Genomic DNA, 21,513 nt, shown 5'->3' with positions numbered 1-21,513 from the left:
TGAATTTGAGTTAGCTGTAGGCTAGTTCCGCAACTCAGCAACAGCCCATGGATGGTTGGTAAAAGACGCTGACTTTGCCACTTAAATTTCCAGGAGAATAATAGCTTATAGTTTATCTGAGGAAAGTAATTGGGAAGGCTTAGATATTGAGAAGAAAGCCCTGTTAAAATCTAGGTAGCATTTCCTTTCTTCTTCTTTATTACTAGAGGGATGGGAGGTTCAGGCCTGAGTCAGGACTTTACAATTTGGTGTCCTTCCCAGAGGTACTTTGGGCTTGATCATTTTAAGTTTCAATTGCAAAAAAAATTTTTTGACGGAGTCTTGCTCTGTCACTCAGGTTGGAGTGCAGTGGTGCGACCTCGGCTCACTGCAACTTCCGCCCCCTGGGTTCAAAGGGATTTTCCTGCCTCAGCCTCCCAAGTAGCTGGGACTACAGGCGCGTGCCACCATGCCCGACTAATTTTTGTATTTTTAGTAGAGATGGGGTTTCACCATGTTGCCCAGGCTGGTCTTAAACTCCTGAGCTCAGGTGATCTGCCTGCCTCGGCCTTCAACTGCAGAAGTTTTTGAAGGGAGAATATTTGATCCTCACATAAAATGTCCTTGTTTCTGAAAGAAAACATCGTAAAAAGATTGTTATCAAGTCCATGTCTTTGCCACCTTGTTGGACTTGATTTCCCTTTCTCTGTGTTCCTCCCGCCCTCCGTCTCTCAGTCTGTCCTTTTTGTGTGTGGAGTTGTGGGCAGGTCATTGGACTGGGACTGACTTCACCAGTTTTCAGGCTGTGGGGCTAGTCAGTCATTCTCTCTGAGCCTTCTACCTCTAAAGTTTAGTTCTTTTTTTAAATTCTTTTTGTTTTGTTTTTATTTTTTCCTTGCCACTATACAAGCAAGGATAGATAAAGCTTTTTATTATTATTGTTATTATTATTATTTTGAGACAGTCTCGCTCTGTCATCCAGGCTGGAGTGCAGTGGTGTGATTTCAGCTCACCGCAACCTCTGCCTCCCGGGTTCAAGCGATTCTTCTACCTCAGCCTCCTTAGTAGCTGGGACTACAGGCATGCGCCACCACACCCGGCTAATTTTTGTATTTTTAGTAGAGACAGGGTTTCACCGTGTTGGCCAGGCTGGTCTCGAACTCCTGACCTCAGGTGATCCACCCACCTTGGCCTCCCAAAGTGTTGGGATTACAGGCATAAGCGACCGTGCCCATCCCTGATAAAGTTTAGTTCTGAATTTCCTCTTTCACTGTATTCTCGGCAGCTACTGGTTGGTTTATTCTTTTTTTTTTTTTAATCTTTTTTGGTTTATTCTTCTTTTGATCTTTGAAGAGAAGGAGAAAAAAGATCTGAGTTTGGCTCTCCCATCTTAAGTGCAGCTTTTAGTTGTTTTATAGTCATAGACGCTATTGCACTGGACAGCATGCATCCTGGATGTAAACAATGTGGAAAAATCAGTGGAGTGACCATCTTGGGGTCAGTGGTGTTGCATAAAGCACCAGTGGTGTGCTGTTCTGTGTCAGTTTCCTCTGCGCCACGTGCTTTCACAGTTTGAATTACCGGCATCTCTGTGGTGGCTTCAGTACATTCTCCATTGTGCTTCAACCTGGAAGCACATTCTGCCATTCAGAAAGACTGATTCCAATCATGTAATGGGACCACACGAGATCCATGCTCCAATTATATGAATAGCAGAAGGTCCATTTGACTCTTGTAGTTCAAGAGCTGTTTCTAAGTAAACAGACTTTCCAGAGCTCGATGAAGTGAAGAAGCCCTTCTTTCAATTCCTGGGCAGAATTCAGTGGTTTTCATATCATCTGAACCTGCTGTGCTGCTGTTTATTCTATCACTGTCAGCCTTGAAAGGAAAAAAGGAATAATCTTACCCTCCTGCCCTTCTTATTTTATATCTTCCATCTTATCCATCTATATCCATGTAGTCATTCCTTCCGAGTTCCCTGGTTTTAATCCAAAAGACTGTTTAACAGCAATGTCTTGGCAGACCGGGTGCCACTTCCGTGCCATTTGAGGGCTCTGAGTCTGCTTCGTCTTAGGAAGATAAAGATAATTTGGCAGAAAGTCAGAGATGGAAATAGCAGTTTGGGATGATAAAAGATGGGTCCTGTTTTGCTGACATTCTTTTACTTTGGTTCTTGGTGCGTGTCCTTTGGGATTCATTTCTTGCTAGCATGAATAGGACATGCTTTTCGTTAGGTGCTTTTCTTTTTTGGAGAACATGAAGTGTTTCTAACAAAACTGAATGAGCTAGAAAGAATTCTATTTTGAGACATCTGTAGTTGATGCAAAGTATTTCTGTAATCCTCAATGACAGTACTTACATATTTGCATAGAATTTTTTTTTTAATTTTTGAGGAAACCTCTCTGGAGTCTGTATTTATAGGAGCATCCTGAAAGTCCCTGTTATGTAGCTGGTGGGAGCGAGAGAGGGACAGCCACACTCGTGCTGTGAGCAGAGCACAACTTCAGGCAGAGTGAATGCCTTCTGAGTTCTCATTGGAAGCTTTCTGTTGCTCAGCCTCTGGCAGATTTCAGAACCTTCTACTTAAGCCAGGTGTGGTGGTGCGTGCTCCTAGGCACAGCGACTCGGGGGGCTGAGGCAGAAGGATCACTTGAGCCCAAAGTTGGAGGCCAGCCTGGGCAACATAGCGAGGCCTGTCTCCTTAAAAAATAAATAAATAATAAATTAATAAATAAATAAAAACCTTGTCCTTGACTATTGTGCTGTCTGCTGCCCCTTTGTAGGGATGAGGATGGGGTCAGAATAAGCATGTGCATGAATGGCGGAAAGCTTTGGTGGTGTTTGTTTGTTTGTTTTTTGAGAGGTTGGGGGAGTCAGCAGTGAACCTTTCTGGTTAAAGAACAACGTACATAATTTCTATTTTGAGATTTAGAAGGTTAAATACATTTTTTTTTCAGGCCTACCAAGTTGATAGACCAAAAATATATAGTAGAGCAGCACAGTAGAAAAAATTTAAAAGTGAATTTCTTATGGTCCAAAAGGATGGATAGTCACAGTCCATAACCTTTCATAGTATATGCTGGAATTGGAATCTCTTGTCATCTTGCTTTGCTCTGAATTTTAGAACTAGAAGTGTGCATGTATGTCAAAAGATTATGCAGAGCTATTTTCTTTGCTAACAATGTAAACATTTGCACCCCACGAATGGGACTTTATAATCTGGAAGTGAGCCTAAGGTTGCGTATACTGAAGTCATGTTTTAAAAGTTAAGGTTGACTTAAACATATACAAGGCTGTATTTTAATTGTAACTAGAAATCATTTACTATGCATACAGAACCTCATGTATCTTATCGTGGAATTTGTGAATTAATGGGCCTTGCCCAATTCAAGGGTAAGGGAAACTGGTAACAACTTGTTTTAAATCAACATACTATAAGCTCCTGCTTGCTTGACTCAAGTTGTTTGAAAATCTGAATTAAACAGGATCTCATTGTCAGGAAACATCTTCTAAGCTTGACATCTACGTTTAAGAAGGGAACGTGGAAGAGAGGGGTGAGACATGAAACTAAAACAGCTGGCAGGGTAGGATCAGACCGCACCTGATTTTTGGACCAAAGTTTCATATACGAATAAATAAAAAGGAGGACCACTTGTGAGCCAACCTAGGAAGGACTTGCCAGAAAGTAGCAGCTCCTGCTGCAAAATACAGTGCCTTCAAAATGATTCTCTGTGTGAATTGCATGCAATTTCATGTAACCATAAAGTGTAACCTGTATGTGCATGACATGTGTCTAGAATGTGTAAAGTTAGGATTCAGCAGGAAGGGGCCTAGCCCTGTCACTGTGGTGGATCAGTGGACCTGCTGAAGTCACTGGACTTATGTGACTTAGGTTTGCAGCATCAGACCCCTGTGTTTGCATTAAGTGGCCATATCGTTGAAATCGGATCCATCTCTCCCTCAGCTTTCTTTCCTACTTTGCAGCTTTGCTGGTTTTAACTGCTTCATTCTTCTGCTTCTTGGTATCCTTTTTTCTTTTGAAATAAAAAAATGAAATACTTAATTCAAAGGAGATTTGTATTTATTTTACCAGTTGCTCTTAATTTACCAAAGGTATACGACATGAAAAGAGTTGCATTCTGTTGTCTTGGTTGTGATTCTGACCTTAAAATACGCTCAGTTCTAAAAGCCTGAGGAGCGTTCTATACTGGTCCTTCTGCATTTCAGCCTGTCACCAAGGGGAGTGTTTTGCGATCCGCCATCCTTTCCCTGAATGCTGCTGCTCCTCTATGACGGAAAGCTTGGTGACCTCTTCATTGGAGGCGTCCAAGGCCAGTGAACAGCCTGTTGGTAAATGAACGAGCTGCATGCACGTGCCATTTTCCTCCAGGACCAAATGCCCTGTGCATTTTAGTATTAAGCGTACTTACTGCAGGAACCAGTACTGGTACCGCTGCAAAACTACACAATGGTGCAAGTGCTTTGGGGCTTTGAAGAGCTGAAGACAGACATAAGACTTAGTGTTCTCAGGCCAGGCACGGTGGCTCATGTCTGTAATCCCAGCATTTTGGGAGGGGTGGGCGGATTGCTTGAGTCCAGGAGTTCAAGACCAGCCTGGGTGACATGATGAAATCCCGTCTCTACAAAAAAAAAAAAAAAAAAAAAGGACTTGGTGTTCTCACTTTGTGACCATCCTGCCCCTCACTGGAGGTCCCTAGAGGCAGGTGCCTTTCAGCTAAGAATATCTGGGAGTCTGTGGTTTGTGAGGAGCTTGCTGGCACATTAGTGTAAAGGGTGTGATCCTTTTAATGGCCACACTTTTCTGTATGATGTCTTTGTTTTCATTCTCTGATGTCAGGGAGGTGAAAAGAAGGCTCAGGTGAAAAGAAGGTTCATCAACTGAACCAGAGTAACTTGTCACCTCCTTTTTTGCCAGCCTCATTTCTAAATAGACTGAATGTCTGTTACCTCTCCTCTCCTTTTCAACTGAGAAGCCCTTGGCATACAGCGGAAAGGGGCTGTGGGGAATGCATTTTGCCACTGCAGTCATGAGCTGACCCAGCCTTCTGTATTCTTGGATGTTTTCATTCTAGGCTGAATCCCATTGTGTTATGGCAAAGAGGCCAGACCCTAAGAGACTATATGCTGAAAAGATTTGTGAAGCCCCTCAGTTCCCAGTAACTTTTGGAGCTTATTGTCATGAGATTGCTACCCTAGCCCTGGCAGTGTGGGCAAGGACACCGTGGCACCTGGGCACTGAGTCCGGGAGTTGTATTTTAGCCTTCTCTCCTCTCAGCTGTAAAGTGAGGTGTTTAGGTCTTCAAAGGTCATTCCAGCTCCAGCTTCTATGGTTTCAATATGCTGGGGGTATCTGGCTGAGGCTCCCCATCCAGGTGGCCCAGCTGACAGTGACAGTATCATAGAGTGCGAGATAGCCTCTGCCACCACACTGACAGCTGCAGACACCAGTATGGAGGGGTTATGTGGGTGAAGTTCAAGGCTTCTCTCTGTGAACAAGCTAGAAAGAACCACTCATTTGTCATTTCTCCTTGGCCACAGGCTCTCATGGCAAAGGCCTCTGACTGAGGAGTAACACAGCGTTGAACCAATTTTAATATTGCAAAGCCACTCCTGTGGGTAAAGGCATTGGAGATGTATGCTTCAAAGCATTTTTAAAAGTCACCTGGGATATGACAGTGATGTCTATCCTTGGATGATTATAGCTCTAAGTCATCACTCCCGACCCCCAAGACAAAAACGAGTCTGAGAAGCCAGGAAGCTGGTTTGCAAAAAATGTGTCGCGCTGAGTTGGGCCTTTCCTGCCACAGCTCCTGCCGCTGGGTGAAGTGTTGGAACCCTACAGACAGGTCCTGTTGCAGCCAGCTGGGAAGCCGAGGTGAGCAGGCCTCCTGGGACAGATGGGGCCCCACTGATGAGGCCACTCAAACCCCACAAAAGGGCTGGCTGCTGTCAGGAGCCTCCACAGCTGGGATTGCCCACCACGTTTTGGCTTTTTTAAAAAAACTTTTTTTTTTAATTTTAGAGATGGGGTCTGGCCATGTTGCCCAGGCTGGTCTCACTCCTGGGCTCAATCCTCCCACCTCAGCCTCCCAAAATGCAGGGATTACAGGTATGAGCCACCATGCTCAGCCTTAAAAAAACTTTATTGAAGTAAAACATATGGACAGAAAAGTGTATGTATGCATACAGCTCACTATCTTGACAAACTACACCCATTTGCACAGCACCCAAAGCAAGAAAAGACATTGTCAAGACCCCAGAAGCCCCTCGTGTTTCCTTCTAGCCACTCCCTCCCAGCATCACCCCTCTCCTGACTTCTGATCCCCAAGGTTGCTGTGTTTGTGCTTGATGTGAAGGAATCCTGCTATTTTGTGCTTGGTTCCTTTCTCCCAATATTGCATGTGAGATCATCCGTAGTGTGTGTAGTGGTGGATTGTCTGTCCTCGTGATATCGTAGTTCCCAGCTTAGGGCTATTATGGGTAGTCCTGCTATGAATATTCTAGCATGTGTCTTTGGTGAACATATGGATGTGTTTCTTCTGGGTGTGTGACTAGGAATAGCGTTGGTGGGTCACAGCGTATGCCTGCGTTCAGCTTCAGTAGATCCTGACCCACTTCTAAACGTGCCTAGCAGTGCTGGAGCCATTTATGGGCATGTCAGCTGGCGGGGCTGCGAGCCTCCCTCCATCGTAGCTCCCTTCTGTGAATGGCCCCACGGGCAGCACAGGGAACAATCCAACGAAAGAACCGAACCTGCCTTGGACAGCTAACTAACTGCGGTCTCATTCTGTTTCCCTGAAACATGGAATTAAGTTTCGAGTACAACTTTCCTTCCCTCTTAACAACAATATTATTCATGTCTACATTTATTGTAAGCATTTACCTAGAAGATAAGGCCTATTTCCTCCAATAAGGTGAGTTTATACTCAATGAAATTAATTTTTTTTAGTTCATTTAGCATTGCTTCTTAACAAGTTGCCAACTGATGGATCAGACATTTCTTCCTGACCTGCAGATTATAAAATGGTCTCACTCTCAGGGCACAAGAAGCAAGAGCACATACCCAAAGGCCAAGGAAGTGGCTGCCTTCTTTGTTTTTCCCTAAATGATGTCCTCTAGAGAAATTCCCGCAGCCCCATTATGAGACGGGAATTTGCTTGATTAAAGGAGATGATTCCACTTTCTGTCTAGTAATCTGGGGCATGAAGTGGATGGTTAGATACAAATCTCCAGTGTTAAGTACCAATATTTTTGTCAGTATGAAAAAAGTGGCTGGGTGCAGTGGCTCATGCCTGTAATCCCAGCACTTTGGGAGGCCAAGTGCCTCAGGACGGATCACCTGAGGTCAGGAGTTTGAGACTAGCCTGGCCAACATGGTGAAACCCCATCTCTGCTAAAAATACAAAAATTATCAGGGCGTGGTGGTGGGCGCTTGTAATCCCAGCTACTCAGGAGGCTGAGGCAGGAGAATCACTTGAGCCCGGGAGGCCAAGGTGGACGGATCACCTGAGGTCAGGAGTTTGAGACTAGCCTGGCCAACACGGCGAAACCCCATGGATGGATCACCTGAGGTCAGGAGTTTGAGACTATCCTGGCCAACATGGTGAAACCCCATCTCTGCTAAAAATACAAAAATTATCAGGGCGTGGTGGTGGGCGCTTGTAATCCCAGCTACTCAGGAGGCTGAGGCAGGAGAATCACTTGAGCCCGGGAGGCGGAGGCTGCAATGAGCTGAGATCATGCCACTGCACTCCAGCCTGGGCAACAGAGCGAGATTCTATCTCAAAAAAAAAAAAAACAGTGCTTTTCTTTTTAAAAATGTAATTAGAGATGTAGTCTTGCTATGTTGTCCAGGCTGGTCTCAAGCAATCCTCCTGTTCTGGCTTCCCAAAGTGTTGGGATTACAGGCATGAGCCACTGCCAAAGATTATTTATTATTATTATTACTTAACTGGGAGCTGTTCAAGTCCCAAAGCCCTCTAGCTCTCCTAAGTTTTCAAAAAAAGGGAAAAGACTTTTTCCACATAATATCAATCCTATGTGTCAGATTATCTTGTAAATGTTGAGACGTGTTGGTCAGCAAGGGTCCAGAAGCTGTGAGTGTGCACAGCAGGTGGAACTGGAAGGGGAATTTGTTTTTGCCTTGCAGATCTCCTGTCCTGACTCAACACTTAATGGCACAGTGTCTCGGGTGCTTTCTTGAAACCTGGTGATGTGAACAAAGAATAAAAATAGCTGCTTGAAATGCCTCCAAATGAGCAAATGCAGGCATTGTTGGAATTCCGAATTTCAGAGCTGCTTTCCGGAATCCTCGTGGATTAACGTAGCAGGAGTGGGTACTGAACAGCAAGGATGGGGCTGGAACTGTAAACTCAAAAAGCATGACTATAAAAGGGGCATGTCAAAGGGCCAAGGATCGCAGAACGATCAGAGTTCATAATTTGGGGTAACCATAGAAATCATTAGCTCCAGCCCTGCCAGACAGCGACGGCTCAAAGAGGCAGCTGGTCAGAGTTGGTGCCTCATTCCCCCGCCAGTCCCCCTCCCTGCCAAATCTCACTTAGAGAAAGCTCTAAGTGAGGGTAGGATGGAGGGTAATTGGAATTCAGACAGGAGCCAGTTCCAAGTAATTCGTAAATTATGTGAATGAGCTTGAAAAGATTTTACCCAAGATGGTAGATCAGCTTAACGTTCTCTTCCCATAATAACCCCCATCACAAATACACAAGGGCCTCAACACCCAGATACGAATGGAATGACACTTCTTTCCCTAGAATTGTAAGGCAAGGGAGAGGAAGAAGCATTTACTTGCCTCTAAAATAGAGCCCTGGTCCCTAAGTCCATGTGTGTTTAGGGGGAGGCAGACAAGTAGATCAGTGAACAATTTGGCTTAAATTGGTTTACAAAACAAAAATTACAATGTGAGTGTAATAAATTATACAGAATGGTATAGAAACAGATGGGGAAATAATGTCAGCTGCTTGGTGGTGATGGAGAAGTCAATTCACCTGAATGAGCAGGTGTTCTTGGGCATCAAAGGGGCAAAGGTATTTCTGGCAGAGCAACCAGCAGTTTGCAGGTGTGAGAGTGCATGGGCTGTTCTGCAACAGGCCCCGTAAATGGGCGAGGTTGGAAGACGAGCCGTGGGGTGGAGGCAAGGCAGGAGGTGAGCTGGAGAGGTTGGGAAAGAATTGGAAACATTTTGCTCTGTCCTCTGAAATCCCGGCACATGCCACATTAGACTGCATGGTTTCCAGGGAGCTTCAGAGGTCCTAATGAACGTTTTAGTCTGATTTTAAAAAGAAAACGATTTTAAGGTTCTGGCACAGAAGACATAAAAATGTGTGACATACTCCCTGTCTGCCAGAAAGCACGTTCTTCTGCACATTTAGAATGTAGAAAATATAACCCTTTAAAAAACCACCAATACAAATTGTTTTTAAGTATTCCAGAGGGAAAATAAAAATAATATATTGGCCCCTTTAGGAAACAGAACGGCCTCTCATTTCCTGGACAGTTGTTGAGAGTAGTCGTGCCAGTGCTACCTGGATTCATGGATGTGCCACACGGTGATCAGGTTCTGTGATCTGTCACGCTATGGGTGCAGGAAATAAACCCACTGGCTTGATGCTTTCCTGAGTCCGTGTCAAGCGAGTACAAGTGGGAGACCTTCAGGGTAGGAGTAACTGGTATTACAGGAGCACCTGGGCTTAGATGACAGGTTGCGTCCAGCCATAAATAACACCGACTTAAAGCAGCTTATGTAAATAACAGTTTTAATTTCCTCCTATTCACCTGTTAATGAGGGAAGGATTCCTGCCCTGGGATTGTAGCAATGGCCAAACACACAGCACCTGATACTGGACAGGTGCGATTGACAGCAGGTTATTAGTAACCTGAACTCACAGCTCAGGGGAGGAGGACAGTGCCCCACACGGGGCCCCATGGGAACTGCACTCAGGAACAGAGCGAGCCAGCAGGGGCTATGGGAGGCAGGCTTGGTGGTAGTAGCAAGAGGGTGTGGTGACCCCTGGTTCCCACCGGAGAATATGATTGACTTGTTTAAGTAATTCCACAGGCTGGTAAGGAAGTGAAACCCACAACTGGTGGGTGAGCAGGAGCCCTGCCTGGTCCCCTGGGCAAGGAGGGATGTTTGGCTGGGGGGCCTTATCTGAGAGAAAAGAGTGAGGAGGGGAACTTGCAGCTCGGTCACACCTGGCCCTTCCGACTGGAGCAGAGATCAAGGCAGCACATAGTGTTGGGTTTGAATTTTAGGTCTCACCCTACAGGTTTATTAGCACACGTGACACTCAACCCTGAGGTAGGAGGGCCCGGGTTGGTTAATTCCACAGTTTTGGATGCCACCGCTAGGTTCCTGCCTTTCCTCAGGGCCACTGTCACTGCCTCAGCTCCTGGGAGGAGGTTTCCTCCTTGTGCATCCCTTCCGTTCTTCTCAGGCAGGAAACTTTTCTGTGGCCCCTGGTGACTTTCAGATCTCAGGCAGAGCTGGCCCCATCCCACTACTCTTCATCTGCAAAGAGGAGAGATTCCCTTAATCGGTTCAGACGAATTAGCATGCGTCTCTCAGGACTCAGCCTGCTTTCCTGAGCTCCTCGCTGCCCAGCAAGGAGCAGTGGATGTGGCTATGAGGCAGGCACCCCAGGGCCTCATCTTCACCCCAAAGCAAGGCTAGGGAAAGTGGAGTTCTGGAAAGCCACACTGACGTGCATCACACCTCTGTGCTAAAACTTGGATCCATGGTCTGGCAGGCAGTAATAAATATGTTTATACTTCTTTGTTTTTTGAGATGGAGGAGTTTTGCTCTTGTTGCCCAGGCTGGAGTGCAATGGCGCGATCTCGGCTCACCACAACCGCCGCCTCCCGGGTTCAAGTGATTCTCCCACCTCAGCCTCCCGAGTACCTGGGATCACAGGCATACGCCACCACGCCCGGCTAATTTTGTATTTTTAGTAGAGATGGGGTTTCTCTATGTTGGCCAGGCTGGTCTTAAACTCCCAACCTCAGGTGATCCGCCTGCTTCAGCCTCCCAAAGTGCTGGGATTACAGGCATGAGCCACCGCACCTGGCCACTTTTTTTTTTTTTTTTTTTGAGACATAATCTCGCTCTGTCACCAAGACTGGAGTGCAGTGGTCAATCCTGCCTCACTGCAACCCCCGCCTCCCAGGTTCAAGCGATTCTCCTGCCTCAGCCTCCTGAGTAGCTGGGATTATAGGCGCACACCAACACACTCAGTTAATTTTTGTATTTGTAGAGACAGGGTTTCACCATGTTGGCCAGGCTGGTCTTGAAATCTTGACCTCAAGTGATCCGCCCTCTTCAGCCTCTCAAAGTGCTGGGATTACAGGTGTGAACCATCATGCCCAGCCATACATTTATACTTTGGAGACAGGGTCTCGCTCTGTCTCCCTGGCTGGCGTGCAGTAGTGTAATCTCAGATCACTGTAGCCTCAACCTCCCAGGCTCAAGCGATCCTCCTGCCTCAGCCTCTCGAATAGCTGGGACTCCAGGCGCACACCACCATGCCTCGCTAACTTATCTTTACTTTGTAGAAATGGGTTCTCACTATGTTGCACCAGCTAGTCTCAAACTCCTGGGCTCAAGTGATCCTCTTGCCTTAGACTCCCAGTGCTGAGATTACAGGTGTGAGCCAACACGCCTGGCTGGCAGAATATATTAATATTTGCATGAACCACAAATCAAAATGTTTCCATCCAATAACGGATTGGCTGTGTCTTTTGGCTTGTGTATATAAAAGATTTGTGAAATAGTCTCAGTTGAGGAACCTAAGGAACTGGGGACGGTTCTTACAACACTGAAAGAAGGTAGATATTGAGATTAGCTTCTTCTCTCCAAAGACTGAGTGACTGTTTAAAAGGCTCAAGCGTGCACCACACTGACTACTGTGGTTCAGGAGAAGCAGCTGAAATATTTCCTTTTAGAGCTAAGTTCTATCCATAGAGCTGAACTTATAGTGAAGTTCAGTAAATTTTGGATTTACTGTAGGTTCTTGGAGACCAGAATTAGAGGAATGAAAACCCTGTGAGTTATAAAGTCCAAGCTGTGTCAGCCCTTTGCTTGGGAGCTGTCCTGCCCTGCCATCTCCTCTCTTTTTGGGGGGCCTCCTTCTCAGTCTCCTTATTGGAGCTGTCACCCACTATTGGTGCTTTTTTTTTTTTTTTTTTTTTTGATGGAGTCTCGCTCTGTTGCCCAGGCTGGAGTGCAGTGGTGCGATCTTGGCTCACTGCAGCCTCCACCTCCCAGGTTCAAGTGATTCTCCTGCCTCAGCCACCCTAGTAGCTGGGATTACAGGTGCCCACCGCCACGCCCAAATAATTTTTGTATTTTTAGTAGATACGGGGTTTCACCATTTTGGCCAGGCTGGTCTCGAACTCCTGACCTCAATGATCCACCTGCCTCGGCCTCCCAAAGTGCTGGGATTACAGGCGTGAGCCACTGCGCCCAGCTGCTATCGGTGCTTTTGAAGGCTTTGTCCCTCACCCACCTCTCAGCCTCCCTGGGAAAGCCTGTCCTCTCCCATGTCTTCTCTTGCCTTTTCTCCATCAACACACCAGTGACTCCAAGGAGTGTCTCAGCCCTGTCCTCTCTCCCGAGCACCAGAGCCACTGTCCTGCCCACTGGGGACAAGACTCCAGGACAGCCCTGCAGCATCTCAAATCCAAGATGACCCAAACCAAACTCTTGACACTCCTCCTCTGTTCTAATCCCCAGGCAGTTTTTACTCTCTCCTGGGCTCCCCTGCCCATAAGTGAGTGGGCCCCGTGGATCTGCTTCCCGCATGGTCCTCCTGGAGCTCCACTTGTTTCCAGCCTTGCTGCCAGGTCCTATCAATCTCCCTCCACCTCTCACTGGACCTAGGCAGCAGCCTCTCGCTTCCTCCTCTCTCGCTCTGCATACAGCCCACTGTGGCCGGAGGGAGCCATGTGAACCGCATGTCAGAACACGCCTCTTCCTGCTCAAGGCCTTTTGAGGCTCACAGACTGTAATCAAAATGAAGTCTGAATGTTTTAAGTGCCTTTTATGGTCAGCCCTGTGATCTACAGCGGGAGATAGGAAAGGGACAGCTGGCAATGTGGGAGAAGCTGCCTCCTCAAAAGCCTCCCCTTCCCTTCTTCCCTGCTGCCAGAACCCCATTTCGTGTAGGCCTCAGTGGAGCTCCCTTGATCTCAGGAATGCAGATCCATCCTCGGTCTGTGAGGCGGGCCTTGTGGCCTAGCTTTGGGCATGTCTGTTGGAAGCTCCTGGGAAGGTTTTTTTTCTCCCAGATAAGAGGAAGGCAAATGAGAAAGCTCTCCCCTGCTCCACCCCCTCACTTCTCTTCCTTGGACTTGATGGGAGAGTATGATGCTCTGGGCAACTGCAGCCATCTTGTAATCATGAGGGGAAGGTCAAGAATCTGAGAGAGCCAGACCTGGCATCTCTGAGCCACCACACTCATGTCGGCAACCACCTACCCCCATGCTTATTTAAGGAAAAATAAACCACCCTTTGTTTAAGTCACTGCTAGTCAGAGGTTCTGTTGCTTGCAGCCAGAAGGATTCCTAATAGACACAAGCAGGGTGTGTGGGAGTGCAGAGGAAGACTTCATGCGGGAGGCAGCATCTGAGTGCAACCCTGGGGGTGAATGGTGAAGGGCGCCCCAGGCAGAGAGTACTGTAGGAGCACAGAAATTAGGGAATGGGAATGGAAAATTCCCATTTAGTTGGAACATAGGAGGGATAGAGAACAATACAAGACATTTTGCCATGAACAATTTGACACAGTCATTTCAACCTCAGGGACAATTTTAAGTAGCTTTTCTTCTCTCTCTCTTTCTCTTTTTTTCACAGTCTCACTCTGTCACCCAGGCTGGAGTGCAGTGGTGCAATCTCAGCTCACTGCAACCTCTGCCTCTCAGGTTCAAGCAATTCTTGTGCCTCAGCCTCCAGAGTAGCTGGGATTACAGGTGTGTGCCACCATGCCCGGCTAATTTTTTGTATTTTGGTGGAGACAGGGTTTCATTATGTTGCCCAGGCTGGTCTTGAACTCCTGCACTCAAGCAACCCGCCTGGCCTCAGCCTCCCGAAGTGCTGGGATTAGAGGCGTCAGCCACCGCGCCCGGCCCCTCGTGTTGCTCTTTTGGTTTGGATGTTTAGTCTGGACTTTCCAGAGGAGCAGAACGAAGAGGATGTGGTGTGCATACGTTTTTCGTAACAGCACTAATCCCATTCATGTGGGCTTTACCCCCATGACCTCACCTCCTAGAGGCCCCACGTCTGCACACCATCACCTTGGGAGTTAGGATTTCAACATGTGAACTTTTGGGGAAAATAAACATTCAGACGTATACATACAAGTATATTCAGACACACACACACACACTTGTGATAAGGAATTGACTCACTGGATGATGGAGGCTGCAGTGTGAGTTGGCAAGCTGAAGACCTGGACAGCCAATGGTGTAGCTCCACTCCAAAAACCAGCAGGCTCAAGATGTGAGACGAGCTGAAATCTCAGTGCAAGTCTGAAGGCAAGAAAAAATGATGTCCCAGCGCAAGCAGTCAGGCAGGTAATGTCCTTCTACCTGTGGGAGCGTCAGCCTTTTTGCTCTATCAAGCCTTCAACTGATTGGACGAGGCCCACCCACACCAGGGAGGACGTTCTGCTGTTCTCCGTCTGCCCATTCAAATGCAAATTGCATCCAGAAACACCCTCACAGCCATGCCAGAATCATGTCTGACCAAATGCCCGGGCATCCCATGGCCAAGTCGACACTGAAAATGAACCTTCATGGATATGTGATGGTCTTCCCTTGGCTGACAAGGACCCAGCAGGCACTTTGGAAATGGGAGTTTCCTCGACTTTAGGCCCAATCAAAATGCTTCCTTGGCCACCAAGAGGAAGGGGAACTGTGACCATTTACTGCCATTTCCCATCTGGCCAGAAAGAGGTGTCATCTCCATTTCCTCACCAAGGGGAAGGAGAATTATTTTTATTATTATTTTTTGAGATGGAGTTTTGCTCTTCTCACCCAGGCTGACAGTGAGTGCAATGGCCCGATCTTGGCTCACTGCAACCTCTGCCTCCAGGGTTCAAGCGATTATCCTACCTCAGCCTCCTGAGTAGCTGGGATTACAGGTGCGCACCACCATGCCCAGCTAATTTTTGTATTTTTAATAGAGACGAGGTTTCGCCATGTTGGCCAGGCTGGTCACCTGACCCCAGGTGATTCTCCCGCCTCGGCCTCCCCCAGTGCTGGGATTACAGGGGTGAGCCACCGCGCCCGGCCGGGAGGAGAATTCTAACGTCGGCTCTGGATCCGTCTGTTTGTTCTGCAGTTCCCGCCAAAGCCAGACTGCTTCCTTGACCCTCCATGGAGGGGCAGTCCTGGGAGTTCGCAGGCTCCCGGGCGGGGCATTTAATGGAGCAGAGGGCGCCCCGGGCAGGGTGGATGGTACAGGCACCTGGCCAGGAGGAGCACATGAGGTCCTGGGCCAGGACAGGCCTCAGGAGCAGCTGACGAGAAGACACTGCTGGGGAGAGGAGCTGGCCTTGACCCCATCGAGTCCTTGGAGGTGGTGGGTCTGCTGTACTCTGTGCGGTGTCATTTCCATCCTTTCCAAGGCTGGCATCACTGCTTACACCATCCCACCAATCTCACCCAGCCTGCCCACCTGCCCTCGTCCACCGCAGCCGGGCTGGTGTGGGGATTTGCCGGCAACCACTCGGATCCTCCCAGGGGAGCGGGGAGAGTGTGGAGCAGGGAAAGGCGGCACGTCCCAAGGCCCCAGGCGTGCAGGTCCGCTGGGTGCCTAAGGCCAGCCGGGTTCTGCCGGGGCCCGGGGCCTGGACGGCGGCGCTCGAGCGACCCCTGGCGGTCATATTCGGCAGCGCGCCCCGTCCAACACGGGTGCGCAGCGCCCTCTGCCGGCCTATGGGCGTCCTTGCCTTTTCCCGGCCTCTCAGTTTGGGATTGGAGGGTACTGGTAGGATCCTATTTCACAGCTGAGAGACCGAGGCACAGAAGTGAAGTAATGCATCCGAGGCGAAGCTGACTGAGAAAATACATGAATGCAGGTATTCTGACTGAAGAGTCTGCATGAAGTCCAGGATAACGAATATGACCTTTGGTTATGTCAACAAATGTGTCCACAGAGTCTTTTTTCTCCGCTCAGCTGGTTGGCTGGTTCCAGGGAGCTGTGTTGAGCCCTGGGTACCCCACTTTTGAAGTTCATCAGCAAACTACAACATGTTCAGGTTGCGTGGGCAGAGTGGTGGGGGACCCCAAATCCAGTCGTGTGAGGAACAATGGAAAGAATGGGGTGGCAGGTTTCTGCAATCCAGAACATTCCACTGGCCAGGGCTGTCCTCCGGAGGAGGGAGCATCCTCATGAAGTGGACATCCTACTCACCAGGGGCCTAGAGAGTGCTGGGCTGGCCACTTCCTGACTGGTCTGGAAGAATTAGAATAAATATGGGAAGGCCCTTTAAGGTGCTCACAGCTTCTTTAGGAGACACAGGTACTAATCACTAGGAACGAGGCAGGAGGCATGCATGGCCAGTGCTGTGGGGTGGGCACGAGGCTGTCTCGTCTCTTCACTGGGCAGGAGGGGAATCATGAGGTCAGAGTGCTTCGGGAAGGTGGGCGCGGCACAGGGTTCTGGCTCAGTCCTGCTGCAGTGTTGGGACAGAGGCATGGATAGCACCTGTGAGGTGGAAACGGACGGACAGGAGTGTAGAAGACAGTGCCACAGGCGGGATTCTCCAGGAGGCCAACCCTGAGTCAGAGTTAGGAGAGCAAAAGATTTATTGGGAGCCAGGCACGGTGGCTCACGCCTGTAATCCCGGCACTTGGGGAGGCCAGGGTGAGTGGATTGCTTAAGACCAGGAGTTTGAGACCAGCCTGGGCAATGTGGCAAGACCTTGTCTCTACAAAAAATACAAAAATTAGCTGGGCATGGTGGCTCGCACTTGTAATCCCAGCACTTGGAAGGGCCAAGGCGAGCAAATCGCTTAAGTCCAGGAAAATTTGAGACCAGCCTGGGCAACATGGCAAGACCTTGTCTCCACAAAAAATACAAAAATTAGCCAGGTGTGGTAGTGCACACCTGTTGTCCCAGTGTGTCCGGAATTGGTGGGTTCTTGGTCTCACTGACTTCAAGAATGAAGCCGCGGACTCTCGCGGTGAGTGTTACAGCTCTTAAGGTGGTGCGTCTGGAGTATGTCCTTTCTTATGTTAAGATGTATTCGGAGTTTCTTCCTTCTGGTGGGTTCGTGGTCTCGCTGGCTCAGGAGTGAAGCTGCAGACCTTCGCGGTGTTACAGCTCTTAAGGCAGCACGTCTGGAGTTGTTCGTTCCTCCTGGTGGGCCTGTGGTCTTGCTGGGCTCAGGAGTGAAGCTGCAGATCTTCACGGTGAGTGTTACAGCTCATAAAAGCAGCGCGGACCTAAAGAGTGAGCAGTAGCAAGATTTATTGCAAAGAGCGAGAGAACAAAGCTTCCACAGTGTGGAAGGGGACCTGAGCAGGTTACTACTGCTGGTTCGGGCAGCCTGCTTTTATTCTCTTATCTGGCCCCACCTACATCCTGCTGATTGGTAGAGCCGAGTGGCCTGTTTCGACAGGGTGCTGATTGGTGCATTTATAATCCCTGAGCTAGATACAAAGGTTCTCCACCTCCCCTTAGTTAGATACAGAGTATCCACACAAAGGTTCTCCAAGGCCCCACCAGAGCAGCTAGATACAGAGTGTGGATTGGTGCCCCCTGAGCTAAACACAGGGTGCTGATTGGTGTATTTACAATCCCTGAGCTAGACATAAAGACTCTCCACGTCCCCACCAGACTCAGGAGCCCAGCTGGCTTCACCTAGCGGATCCTACATCGGGGCTGCAGGTGGAGCTGCCTGCCAGTTCCGCGCCGTGCGCTCGCACTCCACAGCCCTTGGGCGGTCGATGGGACTGGATGCCGTGGAGCAGGGGGTGGTGCTCGTCGGGGAGGCTCGGGCTGCACAGGAGCCCATGGAGGGGGTGGGAGGCTCAGGCATGGCGGGCTGCAGGTCCCAAGCCCTGCCCCTCGGGAAGGCAGCTAAGGCCTGGCGAGAAATCGAGCGCAGCGCTGGTGGGCTGGCACTGCTGGGGGACCCAGTACACCCTCCGCAGTCACTGGCTCGGGTGCTAAGTCCTTCATTGCCCGGGGCCGGCAGGGCTGGCCGGCTGCTCGGAGTGCGGGGCTCGCCAAGCCCACGCCCACCCGGAACTCCAGCTGGCCCGCAAGCGCCGCACGCAGCCCCGGTTCCCGCTTGTGCCTCTCCCTCCACACCTCCCTGCAAGCTGAGGGAGTGGGCTCCAGCCTTGGCCGGCCCAGAAAGGGGCTCCCACAGTGCAGTGGTGGGCTGAAGGGCTCCTCAAATGCCGCCAAAGTGGGAGCCCAGGCAGAGGAGGTGCCACGAGCAAGTGAGGGCTGTGAGGACTGCCAGCACGCTGTCACCTCTCACCAGTTACTCGGGAGGCCAAAGTAGGAGGATCACCTGAGCCCAGGAGGCAGAAGCTGCAGTGAGCTGTGATTGTGCCACTGAACCCCAGCCTGGGCGACAGAGCAAGACCCTGCCTCAAAAACGACAACAACAACAGCAGCTATATATATATATATTTATGAAGGAGCAACACCCATGAAGAAAAGAGAGGCTGCAAGAGAGTGCAGGAGGGGTGGGTAGGCTGTGATGTGGATCTGCCACACTCATCTCTGGCAGCCCAGTGGGCATGCAGAGCCAGTGCTGCCCATCAGAGGAGCCCTTGAGGGGTGGAATAGTCAGGCCCTTGTATCCTCACCTAGCTCAGACTCCTGAAGAGGCAGAGAGGATGCTGACCCTGAGGAAGCCAACAGCTGGAGGCCAACCACCCTCCACGTAGCTAGGCAGTGCGCCTTCCTTAGAGAGCCACGGTGGCCTGGCCTGCCCCCCGCCAGGAGTGGAGCCTCAGGAAGTTGGATCTCATGCCCCAAGTCCCGGGGCTGCCCTGCTAGGTCTGCCCATGCCGGGAGGGATGGTCCCCTGCTTGGCTCTCCTCGGGTGGCCCTCCCAGTCACTCCGTAACAACGGGTGGTCCCCCAACTGTCTAGGTCCCTGGACCCCTGCTGAAGACAGGGAATGTTTTTAGGGGAGTCCTGCCTCTCAAGGCTCAGCTCTATCAGAGATGGCTTGGATAGGGCCTCAGGCGGCGGCAGTGCAGGGCGGGGGTGCCACCAGCAGTTTGGTGTGATGGGCGGGAAAAGCTCAGAGTGGAAGTGGCTGGAACAAGGTGCCGGTCCACATGTCTCCCTTCACACCCGTTACACCCAGCAGTAGGGGCTGGCCGGAGGCACTGGCTCACAGGCTCTGCCTCCTGCAGAGATGTTCACCCCCGCCACCTGCACTCGTTCCCACCTCCCTCAGGCCCAGGGGTCTTGCCCTGCCCAGGGAGGGGCCCGCCCACTTACTGGTGTTGACAGGAGGACTGGGTGCAGGATGACCACCTGTGCACCCTCGGTTCAGTCGGGGGTTACCTCTGAAGCTCCCTTCCCCTCCACGCCTTCCTCCTACCCCTCACTACTCTGTCCTGAGGCAGGTGCAAGGCAGACAGTCACTCAAACTATTCATCTCCCCAAAACACTAAAGACAAGCCCAGGTGGCCCGTGTGTCATCCGCACCCCCAGGAACCCTGATGGGGTTGGTGGGGGCGTCATCCTTGTCACTCTTCACTGCAGCCTCTGAGAGCTCAGACCTCCCACAGTGGGGCTCTGAGCAATGGAGATGGCCAGAAGGTCAGGGGAGTGCCCCGGAGTAGCTGGCAGGTGGCAGCCAAGGGGCTTCCATCCTGCTTTGCACCAGGCTCCGTTCACCAAGCCCGAAACTCTGTCCCCTCAGGGATGGAGGCTCTTCCATTTCACAGAGGACACGAGACACAGAATACGGGATGAGACGTCGTCTGAGGTCAGCCGGGGTTGTTGTCTGCTCCACAATCTGGGGTCCCTGATGCCTGGTCTGGGTCCTGAAGACAGTGGCTCAAATTGCCCACCACCGAGTGGATGGCTCCCGAGTGCCCGGTGATCTCCGTTCCCTGCTGCACGGGCTAGGATGTTTAGGTTTGCATTTAGGAAGTCCTTAGCATTTTCTGAGCACCTACCGTGTGCCAGGTGCTGGGAACATGGAAAGAAAGAAAAACAGCCTGCCACTGGTTCACGTTCTGCCACACCGAGGCCTGTCCTGAGAGCACAGGCAGACTCTGGAGAGCAGAAAGTCTGTCTTCCTTAACCCTGGCTGGTCCAAATTTCTTTCATTCAGCTACAAGATCTGACAATCCTATTTTTTACTTCCAGTGAGGTTTTGGCAGCCAGTGGCCAAATTTCCCCAACAAGGCTGTTAGGAAAATGTGTGTGTTCTCTGTGGGGTGGCCTGCCCCCGGGAGCTAGGCTCTCAAGCTGGTTGGCACCGAGCGGCTTTCCTGAGCCAAGCCTGTCGCTTAGATGACAGTTTATAGATCCAGGAAGCCAGGTGAACTGAGGCTTCATCCCAAACTTGTCCTTGTGCAGACCCCCACCTGGGAATGGGCTGCAGGTCCCCACCTGGTGGGAGGTGTCGGGAGAGAGAGAGTGGAGCCAGCCTGAACTCTGAGGCCAGGTACAGTGGATCAGATTTCTGGGGCAGCTGTCACAAAGTTCCCCAGACTGGGCAGCTTCAACAACCCCCACTTATCATCTCGAAGTTCTGGATGCTGGAGTCCAAGACCAAGGCGTTGGCAGGATGGCCTCCTTCTGAGGTCCCTGTCTGGCTTGGAGATGGCCAGCTTCTGCCCGTGTCTTCACATGGTCTTCCAATGGCATGCGTTTGTGTCCAAGTTTCTTTCTTTTTTCTCTCTCTTTTTTTTTTTTTTTTTGAGATGGAGTCTCGCTCTGTTGCCCAGGCTGGAGTGCAGTGGCACAATCTCAGCTCACTGCAACCTCCACCTCCCGGGTTCAAGCGATTCTCCTGTCTCAGCCTCCCGAGTAGCTGGGATTACAGGTGCACACCACCACGCCAGGTGAATTTTTTGTATTTAGTGGAGACGGGGTTTCGCCATATTGGTCAGACTGGTCTTGAACTCCTGACCTCAGGTGATCCACCTGCCTTGGCCTCCCAAAGTGCTGGGATTACAGGCGTGAGCCACCGTGCCTGGCCCCAGGTTTCTTTCTGTATAAGAACACCAGTCATATTGGATTAGGGCCCATTCTAATGACCTCGTGCCCTCTTGATTTACCTTTGTAAAGACCCTATCTCCCAATAGCGTTATATTTTGAGGTCCTGGGGGTTAGGACTTCAGCATATGAAGTTTGAGGGGACACACCATTTAACCTATAACACACCCCAATTCCAGGTTGCCATGCTTACTGGCAGGAGCTTCACCTTCTATTTATATGTCTGGACCATGGTGCCTGTTACCTATGGCAGGGGCTCTCACATTGCAGCAGTTGCCTGATTGTAGT

The sequence above is a fragment of the Gorilla gorilla genome, chromosome 1, assembly GCF_029281585.2.
Source record: "Gorilla gorilla gorilla isolate KB3781 chromosome 1, NHGRI_mGorGor1-v2.1_pri, whole genome shotgun sequence".
Taxonomy (NCBI): Eukaryota; Metazoa; Chordata; class Mammalia; order Primates; family Hominidae; genus Gorilla; species Gorilla gorilla.
The sequence above is the reverse complement of the archived record's forward strand: the minus strand, read 5'-3'. Positions refer to the sequence as shown.